Source organism: Panthera onca, chromosome C1, assembly GCF_046562875.1.
Source record: "Panthera onca isolate mPanOnc1 chromosome C1, mPanOnc1 haplotype 2, whole genome shotgun sequence".
Taxonomy (NCBI): Eukaryota; Metazoa; Chordata; class Mammalia; order Carnivora; family Felidae; genus Panthera; species Panthera onca.
The window spans coordinates 189,067,155-189,081,920 of NC_138346.1; the positions used below are offsets into that span (position 1 = coordinate 189,067,155).

Genomic DNA, 14,766 nt, shown 5'->3' on the forward strand with positions numbered 1-14,766 from the left:
TAGAACAGAGATCCGGTGTTGGAGCAGGACCAGCCATCAGACTGACCTGCACCACCCCCAGCTGTGCCAGCCTGGGGTGGGGGGCTCATGGGGCGGGGTGGCGGATGTCTGGGACTCTGCTCCTGAGGCCGCCCCACGCTGACTACCTGGACCGCTGGGACAGAGGAGCAAGTTCCCCTCTCCTGCCTCCCCCACGGCAGGTGCTCGGGGGCGGGGACAGAGCAGACCCAGCCCACTGCAACTCCAGGGAGGGACAAGCACCTCCCTTAGCTTGTCTCCTCCATCTGCTCTAGTCACTGACAGCGGCCAAGAGTCAACGTGTATGTCAGTGCATGGCTAACGGCATCTGCCGTCTCTGTGCCTTTGCTGAATGTGCTATCATGTCCCTTCCAGACAGACAGGGATATTGTCACTTGTGCACGGTGACTGGCACATGTGGCTGCTCCAGAACCACCTGCTGGATGGGCAGGTTTGTTGACTGTGTGATGTGGCCCTGTGTCCAGTGCTGTTGTGGGGCCACGTTGTACCCTTGCTGGTGATTCCACACCCGCTGTCTCCTGGTGTTTTTACACGGGGCCGGAGGAACCCGGCGGGGGACAGTGCACGTGGTGCCTGGGACAGTGCCTGACCCAGGGAAGCCCTCAGCAGACGTTCGCTCGTAGAGTGAGCTGCTCCTGTTCCCATTTGGCACATAATGACAGTGAGCCACGGGGAGGTCTAGCAAATGACCTACCTTGACCTTTAGCCTGGAGCTGTTTCCTCCGCACACCCAGGAAGTGCGCGCAGTCGAACTGTTATCTGTTGTTTGAACTCCTCTGATCAGATCAAGGAAGGGTGCGAGCCTCCCCAGTGGGCTCTTAGGCCATATCATAGTTAAATATCACGGGCCACGGATTTGGCTTCACTGGGTGATGGGTTTGGAGATTTGCAAGAGGGCCTGTGGCTCCGTCGGCCCGCCCCCCGCGGCCTGGAGCCCTCGGCACACAGCCGTGATTCTGAAAGCTGACAAACGCCCAGTGTTCCCGCAGACAGGCCAGAGAGATGGGGCCGCGCGGCCAGAACAGCTGGGTGGAGGCTGGTGGCAGGAGGTAGCATGAGGCCCTGCTTTGTTCCTGGATGGTCATGGGGTCAGTCAGAAGCACAGAGAAGCCCCTTTCCTTTCCCTCTGGACCGCAGCCCAGGATTCAGAGCTTCCTGCTTGCCGGCCAAGGAGAGCCGCCGGGAGAGCCCCAGATCGGCCTCTGCGCTGAGGCTGGCAGGCCACCAGCACCCAGGGCTGCCCGGCCTGCACCAGGGCCTCTCCACTCACACAGCCCTCCTGCCCGCTCCAGGGGTGGCACGGCGAAACAGAAGCCAAACCAGGAGCCTGAGCCCCAGGCCTCCCCAGCGCGCTGCTCAATGTCTGTGTGGCCTTGGGCAGGTCACCTTGCCCCTGCCCGCTCTGTTTCCTCACAACCCTGCCGTGGAGCTCAGAGGAAGAACCGAGTTCCATGTCTGCCCCCTAGTGTATGTGCCTCGGTGAAGAGGGGTGCAAGAAAGAGGAGGGAAGGAAGAGCAGGTATTCCCTAAATATTTAAAGTGGCCAAAGGGATTTCCACAAAGATGGCAGAGTGAGTGCCTGTTCCCAGAACTCCCTTCTCTCCAAACGAACAGAAGTCACAGATGGAGAAGGGGACACCTTCTCTCCTGAAAGCAGACGGTAGCCACAGCCTCGTGTCCCAGGCCTGAAGGCTGTCATGAAACAGTGAGATCCACTTGAAGTGAATTACACACTGAAAAGCCAGCTCCCCCCGCAAAGTGCATCACAGACTCATCCACAACCTACTCTTTACCTGCTTAAGGACAGGGTCACCTTTCATCAACAGACAGACCCAAAGACAGACCCGGGTTCTCCACGACTGGCAGTGGAAGGAGACTCCGTCAGGTGCCGGGGCCCCCTGACTTTGTCCCCCGGAGCACATCCACACCCGTGCACCATTGCCTTGGAGGGTGGATGTGGCCCGTTGGGCCTGGCACAAAGGGTATACTTGGGAGATGTCTGTGCTGCTAAGCTCACAGCCTCTTTCAAGAAAAGGATCTCTCATGTTTCTCCATGAATACATGGCCAGTGTTTAAGTTCTCTGCCCCCAGCATCAATGACAAGAACAGGTTTCTTGCCTTCATAAAACTCTGGAGTCCATTAGATTTTCTTTTGTGGACTACACGGACAGGGCCTGATCAGGCAGCCTCTTTCCTTTTGTCCACACTCTGACTGAGGGCTTTGTTTATATGCCAAGGAGCTCATTCTTTTATCATTATTGTTATTTGAATGGCAGGAAGCCCAAACATGTGTAGATTTCCCCTTGCGCTAGACCTTCTGTGATCTATTCATCACTGACAGTGAACACATAGAAACTGGGTTCAGGGGCTTGTAACTGTGTCCACATTTAACTTTTGAGACAGTTCTAGGAACTCTCCACAGCCGAGCAGGCAGAGAACCCTGGGATATCGGGTTATCTGCAGAGTAACCTGTCGACCTTTCTGGTGGTTTGACAGCAGGGGCAATGTGGTTTATTTTGCCATACAGTGAATCCATAAAATCATGGAATTTCCATGTCGGAAGCTCAAGTATCCAAGCCAGTCCTACCATCTTCTTAGAGATTTGAGGTGATCTGAAAGGATACCAGACTTGTTTGGGTAACTTGTGGTTTTCATTTAGATTCTGAAGCCAACATCTACCAGAAAGAACAGTATAGTGTCTGAAGGTCCTCTTAAGGGAATCTGATTTGATTCAAGTATATATGCTTCACAGAAATTTCTTCTCCCATAAGGACTATTAAAAGGGAGGCTTTTGATGTTTGTCTTGCATCAGGAACATGAAGGATGGATGGATGGATGGATGGATGGATGGATGGATGGATGGACAGATGGATTGTTGGATGAGTGAATGGATGGTTGAATGGATAGAAAGAGACAGATGGAGTGAATGGATGAGTTTGTTTCAGAGTTTTGATGCTTCAATCCCCCAAATAGAATTTGATTTAGATATTCTATTACCAAAAATAGGAGGCGTGAAACCTTAAGTGAAAATCCACACATGATCTCAATTCGATGTGGTGCTCCTAAGAGTCCTTACTCTAAATGTATTATTTAATCATCTTCTGAATTAATTCCTTTTATTAGGCAAGATGTGATTTTTTTCCCTATTTTTGAATAATCTATCCAGAAGCCCTGGGAGTTCCCTAACACACAGTCCATGGTTTATTGATGACAAGACTTTTTGAAAAGTTTGTGCAAAAATATTTCTGGAAAATCCAAATACCTACTAAGTACATGCTCACATGGTGCCTGGGTTCTGTCTCAGAAAAATGGTATTTAGTTAGAAGTAGCAGACCTTTAAAATCTAAAACTCAGTTAATTTTTATTGGTAAAATTTTCAAAGCATGCTTTTCTTCCCATGTATCAGTCCACTTAGGCTGCAGTGACAAACAACCCAATGTATTCATGACTTATGAAAATAAACACTTATTTCTTGCTCACTTTACATGAGGACTGTGGCATCTCTGGGTTCTAAAGACTTCCACATACCTTCCTATTCTGGGACCCAAGCTGATGGAGCAGCGGAACCTGAGATACAGTATTTTCTTGCTGCAGAGGGTAGACTCAAGAGAGGCCAAAGCAATGGGCTCAGTTGGCTAAGCATCTGACTCCTAGTTTTGGTTCAGGTCATGATCTCATGGTTTGTGGGACTGAGCCCCACGTCAGGCTCTGCACTGAGAGCACAACGCCTGCTTGTGTTTCTCTCTCTCCTCTCTCTCTGCCCCTCCCCTGCTCATGCTCTCTCTCTCTCTCTCTCTCTCTCTCTCTCAAAACAAATAAATGCACATTAAAGAGAGAGAGAGGCCAAGATGAGCTTAACAATAAATCAGAAAGCTTCTGCTCAGACCCAGGAAACAGTACCCCCCAAGCATCTCATTGAAAAAGCAGGTCACAGAACCTAGACTAAAGCCAATGAAGCAGAAACGTATGTTCCCAGGACTCCCGGGGAGGTCACATGACAAGGAGTAGAGATGTAGAACCCAACTCTGTTTCGGATTCTGTGTCTCCCTCTCTCTCTGCCCTTGCCCTGCTCACGCTCTGTCTCTTTCTGCCTCTTAAAAATAAATAAACGTTAAAAAAAATTAAAAAAAAGAAACATATGGCTGTTAGAGACTGCATTCAACGTGTGGAACAACTGGCCAAGGCCAATGCAAGCTGTAGCACCAGGGCAGCATCCTGGAGGCCCCAGTTCACTCTTTCGATTCTGGATGGCTGGGGGTGTCTCGGCAGGAGGAGACAGCACAGGCTTTGGGGATGCTCAGAGTAGCAGCTGGGTACCAGCTGGTATAGAGGTAGTTAAGCATTTTAGCAACCAGTACAGTGCCTCCCAGCTGCCTATCAGCCCTCTGTGATGTTTTCTTTCATATCCCCGCAGATAAAAAAAGGCAGAGTTACCAAGCAGAAAGAGTATTAAACTGGAAATCCCGTGACAGGAGTTCTAGGCTTAGTTCTACCGGTCACTTGCAAGGCAAGTCACTTAACCCTTATGTGCCCAGTTTCTCTATCTGTGGGAGGCAGGAAACAGCCCCTACCTTACCCAGCTGGCATCAGGAGAACATGGGGTGATGTGAGGAAAGATCCCCCCCCGGTCCCCACCACAGCGTCTGACTCACCTAGAGCTGTTGCCCGAATGTGCAGCTGAATCTGATCCTATCTTGACTTGAGTTTGGGTCCCCATTCTATCACGCTCTAATTCCATGAATGTGATTCCTACAAACTTTATGAAATGGGTTGATCTATGGGACAGAAAAGGGATGGGTACAGAGTGTTCAGAACAGTGCCGGTATGTAGTAAGTACACAATTAAATCTTCTTTGCAGTCTCTGTTGTCACGGATCTCTGGACTTGTTTGTTGAAGCCACCCCCCGTGCTGCTGCTTCCATCCTCCTTCTCCATCACTTCTGACGGCTGTCATCTTCTTCTCTCTTCTCTGTTCCTTTTTTGCTGTTGTTCCTCATTTGTTTCCTCCTTTCAACCTCTCCTGCACATCAGGGGATTGGCTTTGAGAGCTATGATGTGTTTGGCTGCAAGTAACAGAAAGCCCTGCTGAGTGGCTCACCCGATGACACAGAAACGTGTCACACAGACTGTCACACAGAAGGAGGCAGGGGAGCTTTGCGGCCCAACCAGCCATGCACCTCTCACCTCTGTCAGCAGGATTGCCCTTGTAATTAGAAGGGAGACGATGCCATTTAGCAACTGGGGCTAAATGTTTTCTTGTTCATACCCAGGCGCGGATAGGTATTTGCAGAGAAAGGAGGACGCACAAGCCCGAGTCATTTTTTTAAATAATTGTTTAAGTGTTTTTATTTATTTTTGAGAGATAAAGAGACAGAGCATGAGCAGGGAAGGGGCAGAGAGGGAGAGAGACACAGAATCCGACGCAGGCTCCAGGCTCTGAGCTGTCAGTACAGAGCCTGGTGCTCAATCACTCATGCCGGTCGGAGGGGGGAGGGGCGCGGCATCAGGAAGGGTCCCCTAGTGACCGCTGGGAGTCTCTGAAGAAGCCAAACCCACCCAAGAGAGAAGAATCAGCTCAAGTACCTGCCAAGCCCAGGGAGAGACACCATCAGCTCCCAAGGGCATCAGACAAACACAGCCTTTCCTGCCCTTTACCTTGTCCAGCCGCCTCCCCCTCGCCCACCCACCACACCAAGAAGGAGCCAGAGGCAGCCCAGCAGGGCAGGGTGGGCACAGTGGACAGCACGGATTGATGACAACCAACCTGCTCTCCCAGGACCTGGGCCTGCCTGAGCTGCAGAGGGGAGAAACTCTAATTTGGTTAAAGTTTCACTTTTTTCCTATTATCACTATTCCAGGGTGGCCTTATTAATTACCTAATTGAGACTATTTTATGAGTGCAAGTGGCCAGAGGATTTCATTTATTTATTTATTTATTTATTTATTTATTTATTTATTTAAATCCTCTCTCTCATGTACAGAAGAGTTGCAAAGGGATGTTCTCCCTCCGGAGCAGCATTCCTCAACCTTCTTTTTCATTATTGCCCCACCCCCAGCCCGGAGCATTTTGACATGTTCATTTCTATAATTGATCCCCTGTGAAATTTTAACACTGCAGATATGCTATATATATATATATATATATATATATATATATATACACACACGTATATATATATATGTGTGTGTGTATATATATATACATACGTATATATATATATATATATATATATATATATGTACTTATGTCCCGTGGCCACGAACCGTTGCCATAAGTAAGATTTTTTCCACCCCAACGAGCCAACTTTCGCCCCTTGGGGGTAACACCTCGTTGGCAGCGCGTGCTCTAGAGAGTTCCGGTGTATCCTGCACCCGGCGTCCCCTGATGGTGGCACCTTACCTAACTGTGGTGGGTTTGTCAAACCTGAGAAGTTAGCATTGGCACGATACTGTGAACTAAAGTACAGATCATATGTTTTGACTTCTGGGGTTTTCCCACCGGTGTCCTTTTCCCGTGCCAGGGTCCCCTCCAGGGTCCCAAAGTGCATTTAGTTGTCACGCCTTCCTAGGTCCCTTCGTGCTGTGACAGTGTCTCTGGCTCTTTTGTGCCGGTGACTCTGACCCTTCTGACGCATGCTGGTCTGGTATATTGCGGAATGCTTCCCGCTGGGGGGGTTGTCTGAAGTCCTCTCGTGACTAGACGGCGATTCTGAAGTTTAGGAGAAAATACCGTGGAGGGGATGCCCCTTCTCATTGCATAGTGTCAGGGGTCTGCCGCTTCACCATGACTTATTACCCTGTGATGTTAACCTCGATCCCTCGGTTCAGGTGGTAGCTGCGGACGGTCTCCGCTGTGCGGTTCCTGCTTTCCTCTTCCCATACTCTGTGTGTAGAAGCAGGTCACGTCTGGACCACACGTGAGGGGAGCGGCACTAAGCCCCACCTCCAGGAGGGAGGAACATCAAAGATTTTGTGGACACCTGTTAAAATCACCGCAGTAATAAAAAAGAACTGGGGGAGAGATACTGTGAAGGCTGTGCAAATATCCTGTTTCTCCTTTAAGTTTTGTCCCCCCCCCCCCCCCCGCCCCTGTCAGCAATGCACCAGTGGATGTTGCCTGTGGCAGTCCTTACTGTGGTGTCTAATAGTGATGTTGTATTTTCCTCACTGGCCTATGTATTATTTGGAATTCTTCTGTAAGCAAGAGTTATCCCTTCTCTCCATTTATTTCTTCATTCAGTAGGTGATTTGTGTTAGTATGGACTCATGGATCTTTATTTTATTCTTTGCATTGTAAGGCAACACTGCTGTTATTTGTTTTATTCCTCAAATTGTTCCAGTTTTTGGTCATTAGAAGCTTTTTCTGGTTGCTCCCGTGTCCCTCTGACATGCCTCCATTTTACCCTTCCTTCTTACCCTTCCTCCTCTCTCCTTCCCTCCCTCCCTCCCTCTATTCCTTCCTTCCTTCCTTCCTTCCTTCCTTCCTTCCTTCCTTCCTTCCTTCCTCCTTTCTTTTTAAAACACTTTCTTACTTTCTGGCACTCAAGATGTTCCAGGTTCAACTTGTATTTTCTGTGCCCTAGTGCTAGAATCAGCCATCTCTCCAAGGAGTCCTGTTTCTTAGAAACATTTAATTACCTGAGAGTGACCTGGAAAGTCATGAGATGTGCACTGGATATCTTCCAAAGGGCAGAGGAGAATCAGCTCTTCAGCACAGGCTCGATGGGCTGATGGCAGATAAAAATGAAGTTGCTTTTTGATTATACGACAGACGGCTCCTTACTCAATTTGACAGTAACCCTGAGTCACTGCCCCCTCATAGGGTTGACCAGACGGGCGGAGGCATGTGAAATGCTTTGGTAAGTGGGCACTGCTTTCCACATGCAAAGGCTGATTCCTGTGGCCGGTTCTGGATACTCTGTTGTTTCAGGGTCTGAGGCCCCTGAAAGTCAAGGAGTGGAAGAAATGATTCTTGCTGCACAGAGGAACCATTTAGTGTGTGATTCTCAGCCTCCTGGGGCCATGATGGTGGGAGAGACTGATCAGAAAAGACTTGCATTGCAACACCTTGGCTGACTGCTTCCACAGCAGAATGGACGTGAGGTCAAGGGGACTTCCTAACATCACAAGGCTGCTGTTTCCTGGAATGGCTGCAATGAGGGGTCTGTGGGGAGACCAGCTGGACGCCTAACCATGCTTCTGGCCCAAGGCCCCGAGGAAAAGCCCTGAGCTCAGAGATCAGGTTTCACTGGAACCTTTCTAGTCGGGCCCAGAAAAGCTAACAGGGCAGGTTTTAGACTTCTAGTGAACTATTCAAGTTACATTTGGAATAGCCTAGGTCAAACCCTGCAACTTCCTCTCCGCCAACCCCCAGAAGCAGCAGCTCTTTAGTGTAGATGAGACAAAGACAGTTCCTTCTTCTGCATGGGTGGGTTTACTCTTCACCCCCCAAAGGAGTTCCTCTCATCCCCAAGATGGCAGCTCTCACTTTGCAAGAAGGGAAACCGGTTAACGAGGGTCTGTACTTCCAAGAAGCTCTCTGCCTTGCCCGTTAAGGTCAATTCCAGCACCAGTGTGCCCAACTGGTTTCCGTGGGAAGTTTTACAGGAGAGTTTACAAGTTAGTCTGAGAGAAAGGAGAGCAGCGTGGGTCAGAACCAGGCCTAGGAGGCAAGTTTTTTAGTCTTTTGACCTCAGTTTCTCCATCTGTAAAGTGAATGATGTTTGCTATTTTCTGCTCCAAATACCTTCATGAGATGAAAGATTGCTATAAGGAAAAACACTGAGTTGAGAAGAATACCATATTAATGAATCCTGAGCAAACTCGACCTGAAGCTTCCTGTTCATCTGACAAATGTAATCTAATGGAAAAAGCCAGCTCAGAGAATCCATGCTCCTGGTTATTCTTGGGTTACTGACACACACGGAACCAAGCCCAGCTAGAGGTGAGGGTGGGAGCAAACTGTCATCAGTCCAGGAGGTGTATCTCAGCCGGTGTGGGTCAGGGCAGGCTCAGATGGACATTTGGAAAGAAAGGGGAGCAGGCAAGGGCATTCCCCCAAAGGAAGTACTGTTACATGAAGTCCTTACTGCCAAACAGGAGGAGAAAGGCAAAGGGATGGGAAGGAGGAAGGGGGTTGGCATTGGTGAGCACCCGCTGTATGCCAGGCATTGTACCAGGCACCTTGCAAGTGTTATCTCACTGACTTTCCTAATAGCCCCATGATAGTCATTTATTTGGTCACCAATAAGTTCTTTCTGAAGGTCCACCATGCATAAAGAACTGTCCAGGGTTGGGGTACCTGGGTAGTTCAGTCGGTCAAGCGTCCGACTTCAGCTCAGGTCAGGATCTCACGGCTCATGAGTTTGAGCCCCACGTCAGGCTCTGTGCTGACAGCTCAGAGCCTGGAGCCTGCTTCAGATTCTGTCTCAGTCTCTCTCTGCCCCTCCCCCGCTTATGCTCTGTCTCTCTCTTAAATATAAATAAACATTAAAATTTTTTTATTAAAAAAAAAAAGAACTGTCCAGGGTTCTGAGGATATAGCAGGGAATAAAACAGACAAAATCTCTACCCTCATGGAACTTACATTCTAGGGGGACAGACTGACAGTACATGGAAGACAATGAGATTGATGTATAGCCTGTCATACATGGAAAGTGCCACGGGGAAGGTGGAAAAGGGGGCTGGGAAGGTGTGGGCTCATGACTGTACACAGGGTGCCCAGCAAGAGCCTTGCTTTGGTCTAGAGCTAAAAGTCTAATTTCGTTTTGCTTCTTGCCTTAAGTTTACCAATGTATTATTTGTGCCACAGATTATAAAATGAATCGACACTAAAGATTAACTTGCAAAGAGTATGGTGGCAAACCACATTGTTTGTAAGAGCACGAGGCTCGTAGACCTTCCCAAAGATAATCAGACAGTAGGGGTAGGAACCCAGTGCTGGCCGACATTTGGCTGTGACTGGAAAGCTCGTGCCATCTCCACTGGGCTAAGTTTCAAGACATGTCATGGTTAAGCAACAGGAGATGAGTCTGGGCTGGATGATGAGGACCCCCCTCCCCGGGGTGACCTTGCAACGGAAGAACTCAAAGAGTAAGACAGGAACAAGGTTGTAGACTGAAGAAAGAAGGGTTTATAAATAGCTGGGGGGATGAGGAAGGTGGAAAAAGGAACAAAGCTGATGGGACCAGGGAGGGAAAAAAATAAGTGAAATAAGTCGGACTGCTCAGTCATCCTTTTCCAGCACTGAGGAGGCTGGAGCCCTGCCCCCCACAAATTTCTGGGAGCTCCCCAAAGCCAGAAGTAAACGAAAGGACAGACAAGAAGCCTGAGAGGCAAGAGTGGGAGGGCTTGCAAAATCCAGAAGCCATGCACCGCACGCTCGGGTTGGCTTGCTTGGCGGAGGGTGACAGAGTTGATGGCGTGGTTTCTCTGAAAATGTGAGGTCACGGGCACCCGGCAGCCATGCTGATTCAGTCACTGTCCCATGCCACCCACACCGTGATGATGGCCTAGAAGCTGATTATTACAATGACCTTGAGTCGTGAAAAAAGGTTGGCTTTGCTCTCAGGACATGGCTCTGCCTACTGAGCCAGGGGCAAGTGTAAATGTCACCTCTGTGAAGCCTCTTCTGGTCTCCTATTGGAGCCCTCGGCTGACAGATTGTCACGAACTTCATGTGGCTGTCTCCCCGCTGGACTGGGGACCCCTGAGGACAGAGACAGAATTTCTGCTCCCTCCCTGTCTCCAGCGTCTGGCGTGATGTTTTCCCCATAGAAGGGATGCAAAACTATTTGTAGAATAGAGATGAAGACCTATTTCAATCAAAAAGGTTCAGACCAAAAGCTTCAGCCCTTGGAGAATTCATCTTCTTTATACAAACCACCGACCCTGCAACCCAGACCCTCCAACTTTCAAATCGTCATTCCAGGCGACAGAATCTCCTCTCCAGGGCCGCACCTGCTGCCATCCCTCAGGTGGCTCAGCATTGAAGGGTGACCCTCCCTTGCCTCTCCTGTCCTCAGTTTGCATCCCCCTTTCTATCAGTCATGATGTTCAACTGAGGCGGCTTCTCTGCTGTTTCCTACACCCGCCTCCTCCTTTCCTTTCTCCCTTCTCCTGTTTTAAGTTCGGGGCCTCTGAGGTGGGCGTGACAGCCACCTTCCACTTCCAACTGGCTCTCCAGTCCCCCCAAGCAGTCAGTTGCACATGCCCCACCCCCACGTTCAAATTCCCAGACCCAGTTGGGCTGCCGTTTCTTCTTCCCTCCTCAGAAGCCTCGGGCGGCCCGCCCTCGTTTCCCCTTTTCTGTGTGCGTTCCCTGAACACCCCTTGCGTATCAAGAGCTCCTTCTCTATCACCCGCTCCCAACTCACCCTACCCATCCCATCTCCTACTGCTTTTCTGACATGTAAGCCTGACACCAGTGCCTGCCGTGTGCTTTCCAGCCCCCGTGCCTCTGCTCCCGCAGTGTCTTCTGCCGGGCAAGCCCTTCCCTCTGTGGCCGCAGGCCACATCCTGTCCTTCAACACTCACTCCCAAAACCACCTCTTCCAGGAAGACTTCCCTGATTCTCCTCCCCATGTCTACTGGTGACATTCACATGCTTTCTGAGCTTCCACAGCGTTTAATCCTCACCCCCGTCATGGCATTTGTCACCAGGGGAAAAGGAAGCCCTGATGTTTTTGTCCTGTGCCCATAAAAGCTGTCATGTGTACCACACTTTGGAAACCCCCAGTCCAATGAGCGAAGGGTGCTCAGGCTGTAGGGAACACGAAGGTGGGGCTACTCGTGGGGTGGGGCATCCAGCTGGTGATGGAAGCAGGTGGGAGGGCCAAGCAGGTCCGGGAGAGGAAGAACGCACACAGAGCAAGCCAGACCAAGTGTGGCGGTGAGAGGCAAGATTCCTGGGACCTCCAAGCAGAAGGGGAGCAGCAGCTGGGCAGGACAGCTGCCCCAGGATTCTGGCCATGTCCTTGGAGAACAGAGGCCTCGGGATGGGGCAGGCTGTCAGCAGTGTGTCCCTCGAGCGTGCACGTCATCCGACGGTGGCAGCTCAGAGCAGAGATGATAAAGCAGTGTGAAAGAGAAGGTCCCCGACTCCCATGGGATTTGATGGACAGGAAACTAGAGCCTGAGGGAAGGTGCCCAAAGTGACTGTGGTACTGCTGATATGTGGACTCTCCTCGCACTTGACCTCTAGTTGGTGTGTTAGCGTTCACGTTCTCAGGCACGCGGTCACCATCGGCAGGCCTGCAGCCCCCGCTGCTCAGACCAGGCTGCTTCTGCAGGATTGAGCTGGCTGGGCTCTGGGAGGGAGACATAGCTTCTACTACACGCTCTCTCTCTCTCTCTTACACACACACACACACACACACACACACACACACACGCACCAGGCAGGACCTCCTTCTGTTAGGATCCCTTCGCTAGCAACATTTTTTCCAAGTGTCCCTGTCACCTCCCCCACCAGAGTGGCAGTCCCAGTGCCTCCATGTCTGGCCACATACACTTTCTCCCAGAACATCTTTGATTTCCAACAAAGAGCCTGGCCCACCTCTGAGAGGGGAGGTGAAGTGAGGGACAGATGGGGCAGAGTTGAAGGCTAGGGCAAGAAAGCGCAAATCTACTCTTCACCACCTTCTGAGCCACAAGAGTGCTGAGGAAGGTTGGAGGGACCAGGTGGCTGGGCTTTGTCACTGCTCTGCTCTCTCCTGGATCCTGACACGATCTCTGACTGTGCTGTTTGCCAGATTGTGGAGCCAAGGAGAGGCAACGTGGGAGGGTTCTGGCGCGTTACTGCTCCAGTGATGGGAGAGGACCCCATAGCCCCAGGTCCCTATGCCATGACCAGCTCCAGGGCCAATGCCCCGGTGGAAGATATATTCATTATTTCATTGATTCAGTCAACAAGCATTTATCGAGTACCCACTGTGTAGTAAGACCTAGAGAAGATGCACAAAAAGAACATGCTAGAGTTTACACGCAAGTCGAAGGTGGTAAAGTTTGCACAAAGGGGCATGGAACACAGAGGAAGGATTAATCCAAGGGTCAGGTGTGCATCAACCTGTCCAGATGAGAGAGAAGGGTCCCAGCAAAGCAGCCTAGAGAGAGAAGGAGAGAAAGTGAGGAGGGGCGGTATGAATGGAGCACAAGCTGAGAAAGCAAGCAGTGCCTCTCGCCACCGGGATTGCTAAGAGGTGGCGGCATTTTATAGCAGTGTCTCAGTTGTATGGCTTTGCAGCCACTGTTTTGCGTAAATTGACTACTGTAATACAATGGTCCTGTGTGGCAGGTCCTCTTGTTCACCCCATTGCACAGATGATGAGACCAAGCCTCCGAGAGGCTAAGTAATTGCCCAGGGATTGTGATTACTGCCCAGCCCCCACTGCTCTACCTCTCTCGTCCTTAATCTCGGTTAATGTCTGGCTTGGTATTCAGGAGATCCTTACACGGAAACCAAGGTACAAAGCAGTGAATGACCAGTGCACGGACTCACAGCTTGCAGGGGTCAAGGTCTGTCACACCTCTAGGTCACACCTACACCCAGGTCTCCTGACCCCCAGATCTTTTAACTGGCACAATCTCCCAAGATGCCAGGGCACAGGCTGGAATGCCAGCTGCCCCGTAAGAGTGAGTGAGCGTGGAAAACAGTTCGGAGGTTCCTGAGTAAGTTAAACCTAGAGTTACCGTGTGATCTAGCAAATTCCTTCCTGGGTGTCTACCCCAAAGATTGGAACACAGGTGTCCAAGCAAAAACTTGTACATCAGTGTTCATAGTAGCACTATTTACAGTAGCCAAAAGGTGGGAACAACGCAAATATCCACCGACAGATGAGCAGATATATTCTTACAATGGAATGTTACTCAGCCATAAAAAGATGAAATTCTTTACATGCTATAGCATGGATGCACTTTGAAGACATGCTAAGTGAAAGAAGACAGTCTCATATTATATGATTCCAGTTATACGGAATACTCAGAATAGGTAAATCCATAGAGAGAGAGAGCAGACTGGTGGTTGCCAGGAGGGAAAGGGAAAGGGAAAGGGAAAGGGAAAGGGAAAGGGAAAGGGAAAGGGAAAGGGAATATAAGGGTTACTGTTAATGATTATAGCATTTCCAGTTGGAGTGATGAAAACGTTCTGGAGCTACATAGTGGTGATGGATTCATAACACTGTAAATGTACTTAATGGCTCTGTGTCGTATATTTCAAATAGTTAAAACTTTTCTATCATGTGTATTTACCACAATAAATACAGAGGGAGTGAGGGAATCCTTGGAGAAGTGACTTATTTGGGGGAAAGCTGAGGGTCACGGTACTCTAATGGGAAGCACTGGGGACCACACCCCTGGGTCTCTTACAGAGGAGGCGTCTATGATTCTAGAAATATCCTTAAACTTCCCTGAACTCTTTGGAGAAAAGGCTTCTTGCAAATCAATAATCATTAGGTCTTGTGACACTTCATCACTAACAGCAAAAACAACAACTCGTTTGTCCATCCAGCGTGATACTGTTTTGGATTTCTGCCTCCAGCCTGGAGTTTTCCAAACGCTTGTGTACATCACAGTCACTCCAGAAGTTTTGTAAAATGACAACCCCAGAGATTCAGGTTCAGTGGGCTGAGGTCAGAAACCTATATTTTATGAAGCTTCCTGGGAATTGGGATGTGGCCTGTCTTCAGATGGGTCTTTGGGAACCACAGCCCTGGCCCTCTGCAGTGTTGAA

General features: G+C 49.8%; 1 protein-coding gene across 3 annotated transcripts in view; it reads left to right on the forward strand.

Annotated features, from left to right (window-relative positions):
• The window catches only part of HIVEP3 (HIVEP zinc finger 3), a 469,065-nt gene that overhangs the window by 228,747 nt on the left and 225,552 nt on the right, over positions 1-14,766 (forward strand). The gene's annotated exons all lie outside the window — the stretch shown is intronic.